Consider the following 24,134-nt stretch of genomic DNA (forward strand, 5'->3'; position numbering starts at 1 on the left):
CTCTCCAACAGTCATGATCTCCTAGGTGATGCTGCATTTTGAGTGTCAATGTTCTTGAATGCTGTTAAAAATGCAGATTCCTAGGCCGGGCATGGTGGCTCATGCCTGTAATCCCAGCACTTTGGAAGGCTGAGGCGGCCGGATCACCTGAGGCCAGGAGTTCAAGACCAGCCTGGCCAACATGGCGAAACACTGTCTCTATGAAAAATACAAAAAATTACCCAGATGTGGTGGCCGGTGCCTGTAGTCCAAGCTACTCGGGAGGCTGAGGCAGGAGAATTGCTTGAACCCAGGAGGCAGAGGTTGCAGTGAGCTGAGATCACACCATTGCACTACAGCCTGGATGACAGAGTGAGACTCCATCTCAAAACAAACAAACAAACAACGCAGATTCCTGGGTCACACATTCACAGATTTTTATTCTGAAGATCTACCTACATTAGGGTCCTGAATTCCATAATTTCTACAAGGTCCTCAAGTGCTTCCCACATAGGTGATCCATGGACCACCCTTTGAGAAAAACTATTTCAGACTAGTCTTGAAGTCTGACGCCAGGAGTCTGTGATTTGTCATTGTTTTTCATTGATTAAGCATGAAGTCTGGGACATAAAATGCATTTAAAAAACTGCTTTTGGCCTGGCGCAGTGGCTCACGCCTGAAATTCCAGCACTTTGGGAGGCCGAGGCAGGCGGATCACTTGAAGACAGGAGTTCGAGACCAGCCTGGCCAACATGACAAAACTCTGTCTCTACTAAAAAATACAAAAATTAGCTGGGTGTCATGGCACATACCTGTAATTGCAGCTACTTGGAGGCTGAGGCAGAGAATCACTTGAACCTGGGAGGCAGAGGCTGCAGCGAGCTGAGATCATGCCACTGCACTCCAGCCTGGGAGATAGAGCAAGACTCCACCTCAAAAAACAACAACAACAACAACAACAACAACAACAACAACAACAACAACAAAACTGTGTTTGCAGAATGACTGATTTTATTCACTCTCATTAATACCGATCCTCAGCACCAGAATTAAGGGGATGATCCCAGAAAAAGGCTGAAAGATGCTGAAAGATTTAGGGCTGAGAATAATCTCAGGTAGGCAGCCACTGGCTCACGGGCCTCTGATGTCAGCTAGGAACTCTATGTGTCAGCTAGGCCTCTGTATGTCAGCTAGGAACATTTTGCCTCTCTAAATGTAAAATATTTAAGTTCATATCTCCATTCAGAAGGTTGTCTGCTAAAAGCAGCTCCACCATCTTCTTTTGTCTTTTTTTTTTTTTTTTTTTTTGAGACGGAGTCTGGCTCTGTTGCCCAGGCTGGAGTACAGTGGCGCAATCTCAGCTCACTGCAACCTCCGCCTCCTGGGTCCAAGCGATTCTCCTGCCTCAGCCTCCTGAGTAGCTGGGACTACAAGCATGTGCCGCCACACCCAGCTAATTTTTGTATTTTTAGTAGAGACGGGGTTTCACTACGTTGGCCAGGAAGGTCTCCATCTCTTGACCTTGTGATCTACCCACCTTGGTCTCCCAAAGTGCTGGGATTACAGGCATGAGCCACTGCACCTGGCCTTCCTTTGTCTTTTAATAGACTATTTTTTAGAGCAATTTTGGGTTCACAGGAAAATTGAGCAGAATGTACAGGCTTCCCATGTATCCCGTGCTCCTCAAACCCACAACCTCTCCCACTATCAATCCTGTACCACAGTGGTACACTTATTACAATCAATGAAGCTGCACTGACAGACACATCATTACCACCCATGTAATGTAAAGTTCATAGTTTACATTAGGGCAACCATTTTTTTGACTTCTTTATACCCTAACATTCAGGAAGGCCTCTCTTTCAATAATCAAAATGATTTTTAACACAGAATGGAGCCTCATGCTGTAGCTCAGTAATTAAGGTTTGCTGGGGGCAGTGGCTCACACCTGTAATCCCAACACTTTTGGAGACCAAGGCAGGAGGATCACTTGAGTCCAGGAATTAGAGACCAGCCTGAGCAACATAGGGAGACTCCATTTCTACAAAAAATAACAAATTAAAAAATTAGCCAGGTGTGGTGGCACAAGATTCTAGCTACTCAGGAGGCTGATGCAGGAGGATCACTTGAGCCCAGGAGTTGGACACTGCAGTGGGCTGTGATCATACCACTGCACTCCAGCCTGAGCAACAGATTGAGATCTTGTCACACAAACGAACAAAAAAACCCAAAACTAGAATGAAACAAAACCTAGAAGATGATCTAGTCCAATTGTTAATCCCCAGCCGCTTTCTTACTCCAGCCTGAGCGACAGAGTCAGATCTTGTCTTAAAAAACAGAAACAGAAAAAAACACCCAAAATTAGAATGAAATGAAACCTAGAAGATTATCTATCCAATTGTTAATCCACAGCCACTTTCTTACTCCAATACTTTTTGTTTGTTTGTTTTTTTAGACAGAGTCTAGCCATGTTGCCCAGGCTAGAGTGCATTCAGTGGCGTGATCTCAGCTCACTGCAACCTCTGCCTCCTGGGTTCAAGCTATTCTTCTGCTTCAGCCTCCTGAGTAGCTGGGATTACAGGCGCCTGCCACCATGCCCAGCTAATTTTTTGTATTTTTAGTAGAGACAGGGTTTCACCATGTTGGCCAGGCTGGTCTCGAACTTCTGACCTTGTGATCTGCCCCCCCACCCCACCCCACCCCACCCCCCCGCTTCCCAAAGTGCTGGGATTACAAGCGTGAGCCACCATGCCTGGCCTCCAATACTTTTAACGGCCTCCTGTTGCCAGAAGGAGTTCAGACTTCGTGGCTTGACCTTGAGGCTCTCTACATTATTGGCTCCCTCCTACGTGTGGGGACATCTCTGTTTTTCTGCACTCAGCATTCCTACTTCCTTTGGGAACTTCCCCTACCTATAAGACACAGGGTAAGTATGTGATCAATGCTAGGCCAGTTCTACTATTCACAGTACCCTAGTCTCTTGGCTACAGCGGTTGAGCCAGGGTGGGCACGTGACCCAGCCAATCAGAGTCCTTCCCTGGAATTTTTATCTCTGAAGCTGTGGAAGGAGCCTTGCCTATTGGGATACAGGACTGGAAGGATGTGAATTGGAGGCACCTGATGGCCATCTTTCCCACCATGTGAGAATGCCTGTCTGCAGAACAAGGGAAGGAGGGTGACAGGAGAGAGGAGAGTAACACCAAGAGAGGGATGAAGATTTTGTGTGAGGGGAGTGGGAAGGTGTGGTGAGAGAGTAAGAGCTAATAACCTTGCTTGAGTCCCAGGATCTCCTCAGGCTTGGAGCTAACCTCACCTCCTAGACCCTATAGTTCTATTATCAATTAAGCCCATGTTATCTCAAGGGAGTTGAGTTGAGTTTGTGTTGGTTTCTGACATTTACAACTGAAAGTGTCTTGACTGACACTTCACCTTTCCAGACTTATCTCCCACATACCCCTTTCTTCTCATTTTATAGTTCAGACACCTATTTTTTCCCCAAATCAAAGGTCTTTTATTGCATCATTTAAATATCACAAATAGGTCTTAGGAGTCTTCCAGCATCTTGTTTCTGTAGCTGGACAACTCTTAGATCTTCAGCCTGCTGAACTGTTTCTTTTTCAGAGACATAGGTACCATCCAAAATTTTTCTGATATCCTTGTTTTTAACTGTTGTCGCTTGCTGAATCGAAGCAGCTGAATTTGAAACAAGCTGAATGTCGTTTCCTTCAAGGATTAATTCATCTTTCTGGGCTTGAGATACCAAACAAGCAACACCTGACCTCCTCCAAACCCTGGGGATGTATTTTTCACCGAGGAAATTTCAGATTTCAATAAGAGGCCCATTCTCCTGGATAACAACATTGATGGGGAAGTGAGCAGACACAGACCTCATCTTGTAACGGAAGCCCAGTGTAACATCCTTGATCATGTTCTGTGTGTGACTATAAATAGTCTGAACGGTAGCCAGTTCCTTTCTGTTACCTCAACTATTTGTCAACCCGGAGCCTCTTTCTTCCTAAGAAGGCTGAATTCTACATTGATGTGACTGAAGTCCCTCCACAGGCCTCCTCTGGGGCCCTTCACAATAACTGTGCGTCCCTTCAGAGTGATGTCGACATTTTCTGGAATGTCAACAGTCTGGTTGCTGAGAATGGTCTTCATTCTTGCAGTAGATGTGGCAACAACAACAAAAAAGCCTTTTTTTTTTTTAACCCACTCCTGGAAACTCTTCTTTCCCAACTCTAGGTTCCCTGTTTTTAATTAATTAATTGATTTTTTTCCCAGCTTTATTGAGGTTAATTGACAAATACAAAATTTCCGCCATCGTATCCCCTTCAGCATCCCTGGCAGGGCAGGCACCCTATCTTGTTCATCTTTGCATTTTCCTCCACAAGTATTATGGTACTTAGTAAATGATCTCAAAAAATGTTAAACGTCATATGAGGAAGTGCCATTACTATATACTTTCATTAGATATTTTCCTTTTAGCCTTCATTTACTAAAGTAATGCTCAAGCCAGGATTCAAAAAAATCAATGCTGTCTTCTAAGAAATAAAACAAAAATCTCATCAAAAAGTGTTTTAAACTTAATCAGAACATTTTTAGTGCTATTTATAGCTTAAAATTTGCAAGCCAAGTATACCTCACCCATCTCCCAAAATAAGCCCAAGTAAAACTAATTAGGATATTTATTAAGACCAACATAGTGTAATTACTGTTGTCTCTTTAGGTAAATTAAAAGCATAGGAGATGTCAAATATTGAAGTCACAAATAGAGTTATTCCTTGAAAGTATAAATGAACCTGCTGTTCAGCTGGAAGGCACCCACAAGGACATACCTGCTGTTAAAATATTGAAACAGTTCCATATGGGTTGGTAACTAGCTTCAATCTCTAAGCACTCTAAGTATCTTAAGGTCTCTTTATAAGGAATCTCCCACATCCTAAGATCCTGCACACAAAAGATTAATATCTGACCCTATTTTGCTGAAATGGTGGGTATCTCTAGGACCCTGCTCTTATATTAGGGCCAGGATTCTTTTTTTTTTTGGGGGGGGGGGGATGGAGTCTCACTCTGTTGCCCAGGCTGGATGCAGTGGCGAAATCTCGGCTCACTGCAACCTCCGCCTCCTGGGTTCAATTGATTCTCCTGCCTCAGCCTCCCAAGTAGCTGGGATTAAAGGTGCATACCACCACACCCGGCTCATTTTTGTATTTTTAGTAGAGAATGGGGTTTCACTGTGTTGGCCAGGCTGGTCTTGAACTCCTGACCTCAGGGGATCCATGATTAGTTGATGGCCAGGCCATATATGTCTTTAACTCTTTTGACTATCACTTCTACAAATAAGTTAACAGAAAAAAAGCGAAAAGCCATTAGCAAAGCTAACTATTCAATGATTTTCCACCCCACCACCAACTACCAAGGCTTTTTAAACTAGAAAGATCAAGAATAAGTGATAGAATTTACAGAAGACGTTAATAGAGCAATTTGAATGTGATCATTCAACAAGCATTTACTGGCTGGGTGCAGTGGCTCATGCCTGTAATCCCAGTACTTTGGGAGACTGAGGTGGGCAGATCAGAAGGTCAAGAGATCGAGACCATCCTGGCCAACATGGTGAAACCTCATCTCTACTAAAAATACAAAAATTAGCTGGGCGTGGTGGCGCACGCCTATAGTCCTAGCTACTCGGGAGGCTGAGGCAGAAGAATCACTTAGACCTGGGAGGCAGAGGTTGCAGTGAGCTGAGATCATGCCACTGCACTCCAGCCTGGCAACAGAGCGAGACTCCATCTCGAAAACAAAACAAAACAGAAAAAACAAGCATTTACTACAGGAATTCACTGTCCTCTAGGTATGGGGTTCATTGATTCTTGGTGGCTTGTATAATGGTCAGTACTATCCAAAGGCCTCCATTAACAGCTTATAGATGAGTGAAACTGCCTTTGTGGTTTCAATTATGACAGTAAAATAAATTTGACATAGTTGACTCCATCCTGCTTCTGACCTTCGAACTATTTTTGGTCATTTCTGGCCATAGGCCAAGATAACCTTGGGAGAGATTTTGTTTATAGTTTAACTTGAAAGCAAGCATGATAATACTCCCTCCCTAAAACTAGCCCCCTCCTTGCTCAGGGACAGATACCCGCCTTTGTAAGACTAATGAAAGGCCACAGAATAGGATTATGGAAGGGGCTTGAAATCCGACAAAATGTAGATGTAGTTTCTATAATCCTTTACTGCCAGGAGTAATGTGGCCAGGAGGCCACAAGATTTGTGACTTCCCCACTTGCTCCTATAGATAACATCACTATTGTAGAAACGAATACTGGGTTTGTAGTTGTTTCAGACTGACCTCACCTGGATTTGTGACTCATAACTCAACTGGTCATATGGCCCCACCTAGAGGCGCACTGAGTGCAGCAGGAGCTTTTCCCACACCTTGATGATTTCATCCCCAACCAATCAGCAGCATCCATTCCCTAGCCTCCTGTCCACTAAATTGTCCATAAAAACCTTAGTCTTCCAGCCTTTGGGGAGATTGATTTGAGTGATAACTCCAGTTCCTCTGCATGAGTCAGCCTCATGTCAATTAAACTCTTTCTCTACTGCAATGCCACAGTCTTAGTATATTGATTTTATCTGTGCAGTGGGCAGGAAGAAGCCATTGGGTGATTATAAGAGAATCGTCCAGAAAGTTAAAATATTATAAAAGAAAAACTGTCTCAATCTTGATGTGGCTTCAGCATAGTTTTATGTAGAACCAAGAACAGTGGTGTGCTGGTAAACTGACTCTGAAAAAGTAAAAGTTCTGATTTGTTCGAGTTTGCCAATTTTCACAATATAAAAATCCCTACCGTGCCTAATTTCAAGCTCTGGATGTATCATCACAGAACACAGAATTGGAAATGCACATATTAAAGCCTTAAGAATCAGTAGAGGCTGGCTCCAGCACACCACTGACCCAGATGGCCAGGATTTTATATTCCCACATCCCTTAGTCATCGGATATGGGCCACTCTAGGGCAAGGTGGCTCTATGAACTTGAGACAGTCCCTAGGAAGAATGGCCACTGATGGTAATCTGCTGACAGCACTCCCGGAAGCTTGAGCAACAAGTCCTTTTTTGATGGGGGATCTGGGCAGTACATCACAGAGTCCACCATACTTGTTATGGGAAACCAGTCATCTGCCTACTCAACTGTCAATCTAGTCACTTTTCACCTAAAAATTTTCTCAACCTGGAACATATACTCTGAGACCTTTCACTTTTAGATGGTAGAGCTAATAGATACAAATTTGGAAAGATTTCCAGCAGTCCCAAACAGTAAACATCCAGGGAGGGACGAAGGCAAAGGAAAGCCCAGAAGTCCAGAAAATCAGATGGAGCTGCTCAGATAGGCTTCTATAAAGAGGGAGGGTTTGAGCTTGACCTAAAGGATAAGTAGAGGTAGAAATGCAGAGGAGATTGAATAGAAGCAGCATTGCACTGTGGTTAGAATCTTGTCTCTACCACTTTTTAATTTTCAGGCATTGCACAAACTACTTTACTTCTCTGTGCCTCAGTTTATCCATAGGTAAAATAGGGATGATGATGACATAATAATAGTAATAATATTATCTACCTCAAAGTGTTGTTGAAATGAGTTAATTCACATTGAGGTTTTTTTTTTTTTTTTTTTTTTTTGAGACCGTGTCTCGTTCTGTAACCCAGGTTGGAGTGCAGTGGCGTGATCTCGGCTCACTGCAACCTCTGCCTACCAGGTTTAAGTGATTCTCCTGCCTCAGCCTCCCGAGTAGCTGGGATTACAGGCACCCACCACCACGCCCGGCTAATTTTTTGTATTTTTAGTAAAGATGGAGTTTCACCATGTTGGCCAGGCTGGTCTCGAACTCGTGACCTCAAGTGATCCACCCACCTCGGCCTCCCAAAGTGTTGGGACTACAGGTGAGAGCCACCGCAACCAGCCCATATTGAGAGTTTATAACAGTGCTTAGTAATATTTGGCCTCTGATAAATAACCTGTTATTTCACGCAGCAAAATGGAGATATCATATTGCAGAGTAGTGCGAAAAATAAAAATAACAAGAATATACTGAACTTTAATCAGAAATGATAACCTATTTTCCCTTCTTACAAAATGTCCTATCAAGAGTGAATCTTTGGGTTGAACTTCCCTGGTAGCAGGGCATGGTGGCTCACACCTGTAATCCCAGCACTTAGGGTGGCAGAGGCAGGAGGATAGCTTGAGCCCCAGAGTTTGAGATCTACCTGGGAAACATAGTGAGACCCCGTTCTCCACAAAAAAATAAAAAAGGAAAAACAAAACAAACAAAAAAACCAAGTTGAACTGCCCTGGCAGCGAGAGTGTAACAAAACTTTGACATGTGTTCAAAACTAAACTGCCAGGAAAAACTCAAAGAGCAAAGTTTCACCTTGCCAGGACAGGTCCTTAATGGCAGGCACACCCCTGATAGTTACAAGGATTGGGAGAAGAAAACAAATGGGTGCCCTCAGATTCCCAGCCTAGGCCCTGTCCTGCACCACAAGGACCCACATGCGTATGCATATACCTCAGCGACCATATCCTAACTTTACCAACTGCTTCCCCAGATGAAGTCACTCCTCAGGCCTATGATGACATACTGACAGCTGGGTCAGCCCCCAGGATGACAAACCCTGGGAAAAAGGCCCATGCAGCCCTGGAGGCAGGCTCTCAACTTTCAGGGCAGGGAATTCTGAAGCCACATGTACCTGATCTAGAAGGCGGGGCCTCCAGGTTGCTACCTTCTAGGCCAGAGAGGCCAGAGGGGAGCTAGAGAACAGTTGATTGCCCAGGCCTGATGGCAGTGCATGGAGGGGCTACTGGGGATCAACCCTTTTAATGCAATATTCTATCTTTTATATATGTGGGATTTTGATAAGGTACTTATGTCATAAGAGAGGCTTTGCTATACTAGAAAAAGCACTGGCTTGAGAATCAGGACATTTGTGACTGGGTATGGTGGCTCACGCCTATAATCTCAACACTTTGGGAGGCCAAGGTAGGAGGATTGCTGAAGCCAGGAGTTTAAGACTGGCCTAGGCAATATAGTAAGACCCCATCTCTTTTTTTTTTTTTTTTTTTTGAGACCAAGTCTCACTCTGTTGTCCAGGCTGGAGTGCAGTGGTGTGATCTCTGCTCATTGCAACTTCCGCCTCCCAAATTCAAGTGATTCTTGTGCCTCAGCCTCTGGAGTAGCTGGGATTACAGGCATATGCCACCAAGCCCCACTAATTTTTTGTATTTTTAGGAGAGACAGGGTTTCACCATGTTGGCCAGGTTGGTCTGAAACCCCTGACCTCAAGTGATCCACCTGCCTCGGCCTCCCAAAGTGCTGGGATTACAGGCGTGAACCACCCTGCCTGGCCCAGCAAGACCCCCACCTCTAAATAAAAAATAAATAAATAGATAAAAGAATCAGGACATCTGAATTAGAATCCTAGCCACAAAGTCTAGGATTAGGAATTATATTTACTACTCTTCACAATACCAAGCACAATGATGGCCTATAGGAAGATCTAATGAGCAATTTATATTTGTAATGTTGAAGACAATCAAGATTCAGAATTATACTTGGGTTTCAACAGTGATTTTTAAGGATTTGTTGTTATTTTGTTTTTTGTTTTTCAGATAAAGGAATACTAGACATCAAAATGTTTATTAGGGGATGGGCATATAGTCATCCTTCCAGTTTAAGATCTAAGAGCAATACTTAAACAGAAATCAAATAAATGTCTATGACAATTAAGGCAAACATACTCATTTGTCTACAAGCAAAGAGCATTTTGGAAAGAACACTCCCTTGTTCAAACTTTGGTGAACTGGTTGTGGAGACAAAAGTGACTCCATCTTGGATGCTAATCTGCCATGTTGGTTTCTGATTAACCCCAGTCTGGGGAAAAGATTTCTATTTTTATCTATATATACTGTCTGTAAATCCTGTTCTTAGGCCAAGACACCCCTGATGTTATCAAATCCTGCCCTTAGGCTATGACACACATAGCATTCTTCCCTTTTCCTGAGAGGTGGACTTCAATTGTCCTTATACATTCCTTCTAAAGCACATATACCCTTTCCCTATGGTATATAAGCACTGGATCTGGGAGATAACTGTGGAAATCTACCTGTCTGGCAGCTGCCCAAGACCATCCTTTTGTCCATAAGTTCCCCAGTAAATAACCCTCTACTGACAAACTGGATTTGTCTGCCTTGTTCTTTGGTTTCTTGGTTCCTTCTGCATTTGGGGGTTGGTTTGCATATATGGCCTTTCATGAAGCACACATCATGTCTTTTGTTTTTTTGTTTTTAAGATACCAGGTCTTGCTCTGTTGCCTAGACTTGAGTGTGGTGGTGCAATCATAGCTCACTGCAGCCTTGAACTCCCACCTCAGCCTCCTGAATAGCTGGGACTACAGGATCAGGCCACCACACCTGGCTAATTTAAATTTGTTTTTCTTTTTTTTACAAAGATAGGACGTTGCCCAGGCTGGTCTAAAACTCCTGGCCTTAAGTGATCCTCTTGCGTTAGCCTCCCAAAGTATTAGTATTATAGGCACGAGCCACTGCATCTGGCCTGTTTTTTGTTTTTTTTTTTTTAATCTTACCTAAGGTCCACTCCTATCTCTAACAGCCCCATCTCTTTTCTTTTTTTTTTTTTTTTTGAGACGGAGTCTCGCTCTTTCACCCAGGCTGGAGTGCAGTGGCGCAATCTCGGCTCACTGCAGGCTCCGCCCCCCGGGGTTACGCCATTCTCCTGCCTCAGCCTCCCGCGTAGCTGGGACTACAGGCGCCCGCCACCTCGCCCGGCTAATTTTTTGTATTTTTAGTAGAGACGGGGTTTCACCATGTTAGCCAGGATGGTCTCGATCTCCCGACCTCGTGATCCACCCGCCTCAGCCTCCCAAAGTGCTGGGATTACAGGCGTGAGCCACTGCGCCCGGCCACTCTCTTTTCTTTTCTTATGTGATCTAAAAATCTTCCCCCAACACTACGCTAAGACCCAAATGAGCTTTTTTTTTTTTTTTTTTTTTTTTGAGACGGAGTTTCACTCTTGTTGCTCAGGCCAAGATCATGCCACTGCACTCCAGCCTGGGTGACAGAGTGAGACCTTGTCTCAACAACAAGAACAACGACAACAACAACAAATGCAGATCAAAGTTAAATAAAGTAAGAACTAAATGGAGCATCTTTTTAGTTTTCCCAAGTAGACTATTCCTTTGTCTAGGATGTCTTTCTAGAACCCAGAACCAGAAAATGGCTCTTTTATCCTGTTGGCTTCAATATAATCATTCTTCCTAGGAGGCATATGATGTGGGTGACGGGTGGGTATGTGGTGGGGAGAGGCCTTGTGATACTTAATGAGCTGCAAATAACTCACTCCCATGTATTTGTGTGAGTGGAGTCACCCTACCTACTTATGCTAGCCTGTTTTCACACCCAGTTGATTCAAAAACTGTTGAATCAGACCATTCTGGAGCCTCTGAAAAAGTCCTCCAGACAACAGTGAGCAAGAGCAGGTTGCAACCAGGTTCCATTTATGGCAGTGTTTCTGAATGTTGTTTTGTACATTTTTATTACCAAACAATTCATAATCGAACTTATTCACACGTTCATGTTGGAGCACTTGATCCTTCCTAAATAAATTAAGGTTGACCCGTTTCTGCATTCTCTGTCCAGGATATAACTTGTCTTCAAATATAAGTAAGCATTCTCATTATCAGAAAAAAGAGTTGCAAGGCATCAGGAGAGAGAGCCACAGAGGAAAATATTCCAAAGATCTTGGCATTCCTTCCCATAACTTTTGTACCCTCAATCTTTTTCTTCCACATTTATGAAGCTTTTAAAACATTTTCCACCCTGAATGGCACACATTTACTGGGGTGACTTTACATTGTTTGCATTATTGTGGTTCCGGGACGTGAAGTTCTTAGAGGACAGGGGCATGTTTAGAATCACATCCTACAGAGAAGTGTTTTTAGTAAATAGGAATGAGAAACATTGTCCGCAAGCATTTAAGGGAGTCTGTTTCCATTTTCAATAAGGGCAGGTTGTCACTCAACAGGCAGATGACCCAATAGACACAGTGGTATGTTTGGTTCCTGGGAGGGATGGATGTGTAGAGAAAGGGAGGAAAAGAGGAAGAAAGCAACATTAAGCCTGATCCCTGCCATAAGCTGAGCTCCTCACCACACACATATACGCGCACAGACACACACACACACACACACTCGCCCCTTGGCACGCAGACACACACAGAGCTTTGCTATTCTTCGGCTAATGGGATTGGCACCGCTTAAAGCAGACTGCTAGGTCATTGTCTGTTACCACAGCAAGAGAAACATTATTTAAAGACCATTCAGACCCTAAAAGAAGAGGCTGAGCAGAGTAATTATCGGAGACTCTCCATTAACTAGGGCATCTTTGCTCTTTGTCTGGGTTGGTTTAATAAGGCCCGCTAATGGGACTGTACAGGAGGGGGTACACTAATGGTTCTAAAAAAGCCTCTTTTGGCCCCTTTATTACTGGGGACTGTCTTTAGAGATGCTGACAGTAAAGCAAGAAGTTGCCATATTACAAAATGACCTTCCCAAAAATTTGATTTGGACCCTTGCAGCTTAGGACTCAGGTTTCCAAAATTAGAAAACATCTTTGTCTTCTCCACTTTTTAAAACTCTAAGTTGGTTCCCCTCCACCCCCGCTAACCCCCAACCCCACCCCGACCCAACCCATTCCTCTTACCTTACTTGGCCCTTTGGTTTCTTGGGAACTTGTCATTGGAAACAGCAGCACTCAGTGGTGATAAAGCAGAATGGCACTCCTGAGGAATTTTTCCTTGAGCTGGCTTCTCTACTCACTCTCCAGGACTCCACTTCTCTAGAAAAACTGCCTGTCCCATTATCGCTTTTAAAATATGAAGCTAGAAGTCAATCACATGCTTACAAACCTAATACAGCCACCTAAATTCAAACTACTGTTCCATAATCAGTTAGCTTTATAACAAAGGCTTCAAATGCTTAGCTCTCCTAGAAGCTTGCATCACATATGGGGAACTCTTCTGTGCAGAGCTGTCTACCTCTCTTCATTTCCCCGCTCCCAACCCTAGACCAAGCTTCCATCTTCTCTCCTCTGGGTGACTGCAATTGTCCTGCAATCACCTCCTAGCAGCACTATTGGCCCTTCCAATCCATTAACTCTACAACAGCCAACAGCCAGAGTAACTGTTTCAAAACAGAAACCTGCTTAAGCATTTCAGTAGCTTCCTATTGCTCATAAGAATTCTTACTGTGATTTAAGAGACCCAGACATGGTCTGGTCCTTTTTTTCTCCCTAGCAACATCTTGTACCATGCTCCCCCTAGCTGTCTGCTTCAGCCACTGCAGCCTTCTTCAATGCCATGAGCGATTCATGCTCATTCCTGCCACAGGGCCTTTGCATATCATTCTGTCTAGAACACTCTTTACCCGAGCAGTTTCCACTCATCCTTAAGCTCTCAGCTCAGTAGTCAGCCCTTCAGGAAAGTTGTCCCTTAGTTCCCCTTCTAGGTTGACGATGTCTATATCATGCAATTATAGCACCATATGCTCCTCTTCACAGCATTTACAGTAATTAAACGTTTATACTTATCAGAATGCTTTTATATTAATAATTACCTTGCTGTGAAACTGTAAGCTTCATGAGAATGACCACATGCTCCATAAGCAATAATTATGCCTATTTTTGTTGTACCATCTTGTCCTCAATGCCCAGTACAATGTTTGTGACCTGAGTGCTTAATAAATCTTTGTTGCGTTGCGTATAGTGATTCAAAATACTGTACCCTGCTCCTCCATGCCTTTGCAATTTTTTTTTTTTTTTTTTGAGATGGAGTCTTGCTCTGTCGCTCAAGGGATTCTCCTGCCTCAGCCTCCTGGGTAGCTGGGACTAAAGGCACGTGCCTCCACGCCCGGCTGTTTTTTTATTTTTTATTTTTAGTAGAGATGCGGTTTCACCGTGTTAGTCAGGATGGCCTCAATCTCCTGACCTCATGATCCGCCCGCCTCAGCCTCCCAAAGTGTTGGGATTACAGGTGTGAGCCACTGTGCCTGGCCGCCTGTTTGCAATTTATCAACCAAAGTTTGTTCCCTGAGAGGTTCCTATGTCTAGTATATTTGGGAACTACCTATATTCCATATTTTCTCAGATCAGCGTAAAGGGCCAGGTCTCTTCCTATGGGGTTAAAGACTAACTTTCTAGTTTTAGGGGTAGAACTAGAAGCACATTCTTATTCCCCCTTTGAGAGCATCTTTACACAATAACAGACTCACAAGGCACAAGTAAACACACACAAGCTTTAGCGATGCCTCCTGTCTTCTCAAGACCCAGTGGGAAAGAGAACAGAGGGTCTATCCAAAGAAGAAGCTGAAGAATTAGAGTGTCTCAGCACTCCAGACATGCCAGCACAGAGATAGTTGGGTGGAATTGTTCCAATTATTTATGATCCCCAAGAAAACTGGGGACTTTCTCTACTGTTTGGAGAAGGAAGCGTGGGCTTCAGTAGATGCAGAGTAACAGCATGGATTGGGTATGTATTCTGTTGCCTTCGACTGCCCTGGAGAGAAGGCCATCAGGCCATATACAGCCAGCTGAATGTAACATGACTCACACTGAATGGGATCAGGCATTCATACAGTGGGCTGACTGAGGCTGTGTATCCTATCACTCCTTTTAAAAATATAAAGCTATAAGCCCACAAGTTTGAGACCAGCCTGGGCAAAATAATGAGACCTCATCTCTACCAAAAACTTAAAAATTAGCCAGACGTGGTGGTGCACACCTGTAGTCTCAGCTACTTGGGAGGCTGAGATGGGAGGATTGTTTGAGCCCAGAAGGTCGAGGCTGCAATGAACTGTGATTGCACCACTGCACTCCAGCCTGGGCAACAGGGTGGGACCCTGTCAAAAAATAAAAAATAAATAAAAAGCTAGAAATTGATTGCATACTTGTATTTTACACTTAGTATGGCCACCTAGACCCAGACTGCTGTCTTATAATAAAGTTGCATCACTCAGCCTCAGGATTGCACCAATTTAGGGACAGTCTGGAGAACAAAGAAAAAAACTCTTATTATAAAATTGTGTTTTCAGAAAATCTGAGGCCCATGGAGAATTGTCCACCCAAGACAGGTGAACATAAAGCCACATGGTCACAACTCATGGGTTCCAGATGCATTCAAGTTCAGAGCCAGTGCCAGGAAATTTTCCAGAGCTGGTACTACTGGAAGAGACTGCTGCAAACACATAATCTTTACTGCATCTACATTATGGAGAAAATGTGAAAACCTCCAAGCCTCAATTAACACATATCCTATGGGCATCTCTTGGCACTCTTGTACTGCACAGGATAGAGGAGTGTGAAACTAGATTCCTGCCCTCAAGGAGCTGACAGTCTAATGAAAGAGATATGTGTTTCATAGAATGAACAAAACAACAGAATATACGTTCTAAATTATTGAGTTCTGGACCAGTGTCTCTAGAAGTGTGATCCACAACCTGCATGCAGCATCAACATCATTTGGGAATACTGTTTGAAATGCAAATGTTGGGGCCCTACGTCACCCTATTGAATCAGAAGCTCTGGGGGTGGGGAAACAAGAGCATTAACAATCTCTCCAGGGGATTCCTATACACACTAAAGTTTGAAAGACATTATAAAAATTGAGAAAATAAGTGGTCGGAGTGGAATGAGAGCTGAAGGAAACGTTTTTATACATATTTTCTTTTTTTTTTTTTTTTTTTTGAGACGGAGTCTCGCTCTGTCGCCCAGGCTGGAGTGCAGTGGCGCGATCTAGGCTCACTGCAAGCTCCGCCTCCCGGGTTCCCGCCATTCTCCTGCCTCAGCCTCTCCGAGTAGCTGGGACTACAGGCGCCCGCCACCACGCCCGGCTAATTTTTTTGTATTTTTAGTAGAGACGGGGTTTCACCGTGGTCTTGATCTCCTGACCTTGTGATCCACCCGCCTCGGCCTCCCAAAGTGCTGGGATTACAAGCGTGAGCCACCGCATATTTTCTATTTTAAAAAATAGAGATAAGGTCTCGCTATGTTGCCCAGGCTGGCCTTGAACTCCCCTGGTCTCAAGCAGTCGTCCCACCTCAGCCTCCCAAAGTGCTGAGATTACAGGTGTGAGCCACCACACTTGATTTGGAAGAAGAGTTTCAAGGAGACTCTTGGATTCAAGCTGGGCTGCCCTTGAAGGACATTTGGGTAGAATTTGTAATAATGAAGGGCTCAGGGGAGGGTGTTCCAGGCAGAAGGAATAATAGGAGTAGAGGTGAGGAAATGAACATGGCAGGAGGGAGGCTGATTGAAGCTGAAAGTCTGGGAGTGGTATAAAGTAAGAATGAGTAGCAAAGGCAAGGCCAGATCTTGTAAGAAAGTGAATTTTATTTATTTACTTATTTATTTGTTTATTTATTTGAGATGGAGTCTCACTCTATCGCCCAGGCTGGAGTGCAGTGGTGCAATCTCAGCTCTCTGCAACCTCTACCTCCCAGGTTCAAGTGATTCTCCTGCCTCAGCCTCCAGAGTAGCTGAGATTACAGGCACACACCACCACACCCAGCTAATTTTTGTATTTTTATTTATTTTTAGTTTTATTTTTATTTTGAGATGGAATCTCACTCTGTCACCCAGGCTGGAGTGCAGCGGCATGATCTTGGCTCACTGCAAGCTCCACCTCCCGGGTTCACGCCATTCTCCTGCCTCAGCTTCCGGAGTAGCTGGGACTACAGGCGCCTGCCACTGTGCCCGGCTAATTTTTTGTATTTTTAGTAGTGACGGGGTTTCACCATGTTAGCCAGGATGGTCTCGATTTCCTGACCTTGTGATCTGCCCGCCTCGGCCTCCCAAAGTGCTGGGATTACAGGCGTGAGCCACTGCACCTGGCCAATTTTTGTATTTTTAGTAGAGATGGGGTTTCACTATGTTGGCCAGGCTGGTCTTGAACTCCTGACCTCAGGTGATCCATCTGCCTCAGCCTCCCAAAGTATTGGGATACAGCAGCCTGGCTGAAAGTGAATTTTAAAAACATGTTGTACATATGAATCGATGTATTTTCCTGAATTCAAAGGTTATATATTTTCGTATAAAAGTATAAAGCATTAGAGAAGCATATAATGTAGGAAAATGATCTTCTCCCCAACCAAAAAAAAAAGTGGCATTTTGGTATATGTTCCCTTAGAATTTTTTTTTTTTATCCATCGTCTAATCACATCTCTTCTGCACTATTCTCTCCAGCTCCTGCCACCCTTCAAATAACACCACATAGAATTTTCTGTTCACAGCTTTGCAACTTCCTTTGTTCACTTCACAATACATCCCCCATACCTCTGTCAGTCTTTCTTTCTTTTTTTTTTTTTTTTTTTGAGTCTCACTCTGTGGCCCAGGCTGGAGTGCAATGGGGCCATCTCAGCTCACTGCAACCTCTGCCTCCTGGGTTCAAGGGATTCTTCTGCCTCAGCCTCCTGAGTAGCTGGGATTACAGGCATGCACAACCACTCCCAGCCACTTTTTGTATTTTTAGTAGAGACGGGGTTTCACCATGTTGGCCAGGTTGGCCTTGAACTCCTGACCGCAGTGATCCTTCTGCCTCAGCCTCCCAAAATGCTGGGATTACAGGTGTGAGCCACAGAACCTGGCCCTACCTCATTATTTTAAATGGCCCAGTGGTATTTCACTGCATAATGATATATTGCCTACGGAGGTACCATAATTTATCACTGTTGGTTTTTAGTCTGGGAAGAATATGGTGATAGTGGTGTTTGAGAATACAGTTGTGAAGATGGCCGTGATATGAGGTATGCACAAACTTTGTGATGATCAGCTGCAATGGAGGCCTAGGTGTTCAAAGTGTTTTGCAACTCTTCTCTTGGTAGACTTAGTCCCCCATGTATCTATACCTACCTATGTGTATATGTCTATCTTTACCTATCTCTATTAATATATGTATATCTCTTTCTGTATGTATATGTATACCTATTTCTATTTGTATCCACATCTATATCTACATTGATTACATCTCTGTCTATCTAGCATGAAATCCCATATAAAAGCAAAATGGAAGACCCTGGCCCAGACTTTTTTTTTTTTTGAGATGGGATCTCACTATGTTGCCCAGGCTGGACTCAAACTCCTGGGCTTAAGTGGTCCTCCCACCTCAGCCTCCTGAGTAGCTGGGACTACAGGCATGTGCCACTGTGCCCAGCCAGAGTTTTTGAGAAGTGTTTTTTTTAGAGAGACTATGAATTGCACAGATTTGTCTCCAAAAAGTGGCAGTTTCTTCAGCTCGGTAGTGGAGCCTGTCAGCCTCAGACTGTATCCTCCCTAGACGGGAGCTCCTTTCCTGAGCCCATCCTTCAAACCATGCTATTTTCTGAGGTGGGAGACAATAAGAAAACAGGTATGGCCGGGCGCGGTGGCTCATGCCTGTAATCCCAGCACTTTGCGAGCCCGAGGCAGGTGGATCACGAGGTCAGGAGTTCGAGACCAGCCTGGCCAAGATGGTGAAACCCCATCTCTACTGAAAATACAAAAATTAGCCAGTGTGGTGGCGGGCGCCTGTAGTCCCAGCTACCCAGGAGGCTGAGGCAGGAGAATCGCTTGAACCCAGGAGGTGGAGGTTGCAGTGAGCCGAGATGGCCCCATTGCACTCCAGCCTGGGTGACAAGAGCGAAAACTCCGCCTCAAAAAAAAAAAAAAAAAAAAAGAAAACAGGTATCTGATCTTGAAAATTTTCACCAACAAATATGTTATTCACCTCAATGAGGGCAAGCTAAGAAAACATGGGTCTACTACAACAAGGAAGTAGCTGGATTAGACAAACCTGAGAACTTGGTGTTAGGGAGCCTTGGCGTTAAAAACACCCAAAAAACGCCCATTGCGTCCATCATGCCCTTCCTTTCAGGAGCTGCTGTGCAGGTGGGGCTAAGGACCTAAGTAAATGGTAAATAGTTAATATTGCTACTGGGGCCACTGCTGCTTTCTGGCAGATTCAAGAACTTGAAAGATGAGTGGGTGGAAAAAGAAGGGTCAATATTTGCCTTTGGAGTAGCCTGCTTCTGGTTTTAATAGTCTCTAGACCTTATGATACGTATTCATGTTGATTGAATATGATAATATATTTTAACCTTTCTCGGTCACAAAAAAGAAAGGCAACATCAGTGAAAAAATATTAAAATACAAAAAGTAGAAACATGAAATGATTTTGGCCCAAAGAAATTATGGTCTCTATCGCTCCATAGTTAAGCATCTTTCTTAATGGATCTTTCTCATGCTATAGCACTGGAACTGTTTAAAATTATAGTGATTCTCCACCACAGGCTTCTCCTTATGGGAAATTCAAGTTATACCCCAAGTTTATTTCTGTACCTTTTCACAACTGAAAGAATTCAATAGCTAGCATTTAGTTTCCAGGCAGCTTATCTAAACAATATCCATGCCTTCTCACCAAAAGAACTCCAATTTTATTTGGGGTGGCAATGAATCCAGCTAAAATAAAAAGGCCGTATTTCTCACTCTCTCTTGCACAGTGGGATGGCCAGTATGGTCAGTGAGATTTTGGCAAAAGCCTAGTAGATGAGACTTCTAGGAAAGCTATTGTTTTCCTCATAAAAAGGGACAGATTTAGCTTTGTGAATATTTTGCTTTTGCTTTTTCTGCTTCCTCCTGAGCAGAAAGTCCACATGACACGTTGAGGTTCAGCAGCTGTTTCACAAGCTTAAGGAAGAAAGACGGAAGCAAACGGTGTTGGAGCCAAAAGCCAGGGAGAGCGTACATCACTGCTGGTAACGAGCAGCTGCTCTACCAACCCTGGGCTATTACACAAGAAAAGGGTTTCCCTCACTTGCTTCAACCTTTGCAATGACTTTCCTTTACATACAGTGGGAACATGACCCTAAATGATTAAACCGCAGTCCTTTCTTTGGAGAAAAATTAGAAAAAGAGAGACCTAGGATCTGGCATTCAGATTTCCAGCCTGATTTACCAGAATTATTATTATTATTATTACTATTATTATTATTTGAGACAGAGTCTCACTCTTTCACCCAGACTGGAGTGCAGAGGTGCAATCTCAGCTCACTGCAACCTCTGCCTGCCAGGTTCAAGCCATTCTCCTGCCTCATCCTCCCAAGTAGCTAGGATTACAGGCATCCACCACCACACTTGGCTAATTTTTGTATTTTTAGAGACGGGGTTTCACCATGTTGGCCAGGCTGGTCATGAACTCCTGACCGCAAGTCATCCATCTGCCTTGGCCTCCCAAAGTGCTGGGATTACAGGTGTGAGCCACCATGTCTGGCTTCCCAGAATTATTAAAGCCAGTGGTAGACCAAGGGTAGGGCAGTGGGAACAATAATAAAATCAACTGAAAGTTGGGCTGTGCTTATCACCATGTGCCAGCAAACGTAAACAAAGTCAATGACAAAATATTCCTCCCTGAAAAAATATTTGGCCTAAATCTGAACAATTGCTGAGGTTACTGAGTTTTAATAATGTGCATATAAACTTCAACTTAGCACATTTTATTATTTATCCTTCAGCAAACCCAGTGTTCTACATGGAAGTAAATTACAAGAATTTCCAGTTATACATTCAGTTTCTAATACACGGGACTCAGCGATGCAGGCTCATTACTATTATTATTATTTTTTTTGAGACGGAGTCTAGCTCTGTCATCTGAGCTGGAGTCTAGCTCTGTCATCTGAGCAGTGGCATGATCTTGGCTCACTGCAACCTCTACCTCCCCGGCTCAAGCGATCCTCCCACCTCAGCCTCCCGAGTAGCTGGGACTGCAGATGCACGTCACCATGCTTAGTTAATTTTTGTATTAAAACTATCTCAATTTTAGTTGATAAGTACTCATCACCATGACTTACCAGTTTATTAGTTTGTTAGAGTCCATCTCACGTAATTTTTAAAGAAGAGTACAGAGGTGGCATCTTTCCAAGTGCTGTTGAATTGGAGGAGTCTTTATATTGCCTTTTCCTGAATAAAAATGTGGCTGAGTATTATTTCAACATCATTTCTCAGCATTCTGTAAACATTGTTTCATTGTGTTCAGGTATTTTATGTGACACAAAAAGAGAAACTTGTGACAATATTAATTTTTTTCTTTGTTTTGGGATTTTTCTTTTTATGATGAGAAAATATGGTAGCTTTTTTTCTTAATTCTGTGGTTCAAAAATTTTGTTCAAATATGTCTAGGTGTATGTTTTTCTTGATTTTTTTTTGTTTTTTTGAGACAGGGTCTCACTCTATCACCTAGGGTGGAGTACAACGGCATGTTCATAGCTCACTGCAGCCTCAAACTCCAGGGCTTAAGCAATCCTCCCACATCAGCCTCTGGAGTAGGATCTATAAGCATATGCCACCACACCTAGCTAATTTCCTTTATTTTTTTATAGAGATGAGGTCTCACTATGTTGCCCAGTCTGGGTTTGAAGTCCTGAGATTTATTTCATCTGGAACATGTATTAGCACTTTTGATCTAGTTAAACAACTTCACTCATTCATTCATACGCATTCATTTCCTTATATCAGACTTCTATTTTACAGTGGTTCTGACTTATTTTTTTCCTAACTCAACTGAAGCACACAATACAGCCCAATTAGCAGACACTAATTACTACAATTTAAAAGCACACCAGCCCACTGGGGCCATTCTCATCATGTGCCCACCCAGGCTGTCATCACACACTCTCATCTCCACCCTCCAGTAGAGAATCGCTCTCCTCTCATATCCCTGGTGAGTGTGTCTTTCCACTGATTCTGAGTTCTTAAGAAACGTCAGTTGACTCTGCTTTTCGCTCTTTAGCCTTCGTTTCTATCATCTTATCTTTATCATTCGTTGTCCTTTTTTTCCCTGTATTTTGGGAAAGTTATTTAACTTGTCCTTGTCACTACAGCATCAGTTTTGCTACACTTCCAACATTGTGGTGTTTTGTTTTGTTTTTGAGTCGGAGTCTCACTCTGTTGTCCAGGCTGGAGTGCAATGGCATGATCTTCGGCTCACTGCAACCTCCACCTCCCGGGTTCAAGCAATTCTCCTGCCTCAGCCTCCCGAGTAGCTGGGATTACAGGTGTCCACCACCATGCCCGGCTAATTTTTGTATTTTTAGTAGAGACGGGGTTTCACCATATTGGCCAGGCTGGTCTCTTGGCCGAGCTGGTCTCAAACACCTGATTTCGTGATCCGCCAGCCTCGGCCTCCCAAAGTACTAGAATTACAGGCGTGAGCCACCGTGCCCAGCCTGTTTTGTTTTTGTTTTGTTTTGTTTTGTTTTAAATTCCAGCACACAAGAATTTCCTTGCAATCTTTCTTCATCACATCATTCTTCCTTTAATAAAAATTTTGTTGTGGCCAGGCATGATGGCTCATGCCTGTAATCCCAGCATTTTGGGAGGCCGAAGTGGGAAGATCGTTTGAGCTCAGGAGTTCCAGACCAGCCTGAGCAACAGAGTGAGACCCTATTTCTAACTAAAATAAATAAAATGAAATAAAATAAAATAAAAGGAAATGAAATGAAATAAAATAAAATAAAATAAAATAAGCTGGGTGTGGTGGCTCATGCCTATAGTCCCAGCTACTTGAGAGGCTGAGGAGGGAGGAACACTTGAGCCCAGGAGTTTGAGGCTGCAGTGAGCCATGCTCGTGACGCTGCACTCTCTCAAAAAAAAATAATAATAATAAGATTGTCTATGGTATGGTCTGAATGCTTGCATTCCCCAAAAATTTATATGTTGAAATCCTAACCCTCAAGGTGATGGTATTAGGAGGTAAAAGGCCTTTGGGAGGTGAGATGGAGTCTTCACGCATTGGATTAGTGTCTTAATAAAGAGGCCTGAGAAAGACCTCTGGCTTCTTCAGCCATGTGAGATTACAGTGAGAAGACGGCTGTCTAAAGGGAAGCAAGCAGGCCTTCACCAGACACCGAATCTGCCAGTGCCTTGATCTTGGACTTCCAAGCCTAGAGAACAATCAGAAACAAATTTCTGTTCTTTAAAAGCCACCCAGTCCATGGTGCTTTGTTAGAGTAGCCTCAACAGATGAATACATTGCATTTTTCATTTCATACTTCTGTCTTCATTTTATTCCTTTCTTTTAATAACTCATAGCTCTTCCCTTAAAAAAAAAAATCCGTCTTGTACCTTTGGAGACTTCCAGTTCCCTGAAGTTTCCTTCTGTATTCTACAGTAGATCAATTCCTGGGGCAAGCTCTACCCTAGAACCTTCTGGAGGTTGTTTCCTTTTTCCTATTCTGCAAGTGTCTCCAAGGCTGCAGTGTTTTGCCCTCTTTACTCGTCCTTGAATAAGGTAAGCTACGTCTAGACTGAAAGTTTATCATCAAACAAGCTCTTGAATCCATTCTCTGTTAAGTGGAATAATGCTGGAGCCCTCTTCTCAGACACATCCGGAGAAGAGGTCACCTCCGTAGCTATCAGGTCAGTTTCCAGGTTTCAGCCAGCTTTCCCCTACCTGCTCTCTGGCAGCAGTTTTCACTGGTGCTCATTCCTCAATTATGCCTTGACCTAGCCCCTCCCTTTCTTCCCCTCAGAGCTAACACTATGCCAGTGTTTGTCATAATCCTCTCTTTGCTTTCATTTCCTTTCTTTCTCCTTTCCCTCCCCTCCCCTCCCCTCCCATCCCGTTCCCTGCCCTGCCCTGCCCTGCCCTGCCCTGCTCTGCCCTGCCCTTCTTCTTTTTTTTCTTTTTGAAACAGAGTTTCATTCTTGTTGCCCAGGCTGGAGTGCAGTGGAACAACTCGGCTCACTGCAACCTCCGCCTCCCCAGTTCAAGCGATTTTCTTGCCTTAGCCTCCCGAGTAGCTGGAACTACAGGTGTGCACCACCACGCCCAGTTAATTTTGTATTTTTAGTAGAGACAGGGTTTCACCATGTTGGCCAGGCTGGTCTCCTGACCTCAGGTGATCCGCCTGTGTCGGCCTCCCAAAGTGCTGGGAATACAGGCTTGAGCCACAGTGCCTGGCCTCTTTGCTTTTATTTCTATAGTTGTATCATTTATACAACTATAGTTGTATAGTTGTGTCACATCACTTAGGATGTGATAAGCATCCCTAAA

At 43.7% G+C, this 24,134-nt stretch overlaps 1 protein-coding gene and 1 pseudogene across 1 annotated transcript in view; both read right to left on the reverse strand.

Moving 5' to 3' along the window:
- The window catches only part of PLEKHM3 (pleckstrin homology domain containing M3), a 223,753-nt gene extending 210,852 nt beyond the window's left edge, over positions 1-12,901 (reverse strand). Inside the window, exon 1 of the mRNA XM_063645025.1 lies at positions 12,761-12,901. The gene's annotated coding sequence lies outside the window, so the exon portion shown is untranslated. The remainder of the gene's footprint in view (positions 1-12,760) is intronic.
- Positions 3,503-4,140, reverse strand: LOC129488809 (large ribosomal subunit protein uL6-like; annotated as a pseudogene).
- Positions 12,902-24,134: the final 11,233 nt, after the last annotated feature.

This window comes from Symphalangus syndactylus, chromosome 8 (assembly GCF_028878055.3).
Source record: "Symphalangus syndactylus isolate Jambi chromosome 8, NHGRI_mSymSyn1-v2.1_pri, whole genome shotgun sequence".
Classification (NCBI taxonomy): Eukaryota; Metazoa; Chordata; class Mammalia; order Primates; family Hylobatidae; genus Symphalangus; species Symphalangus syndactylus.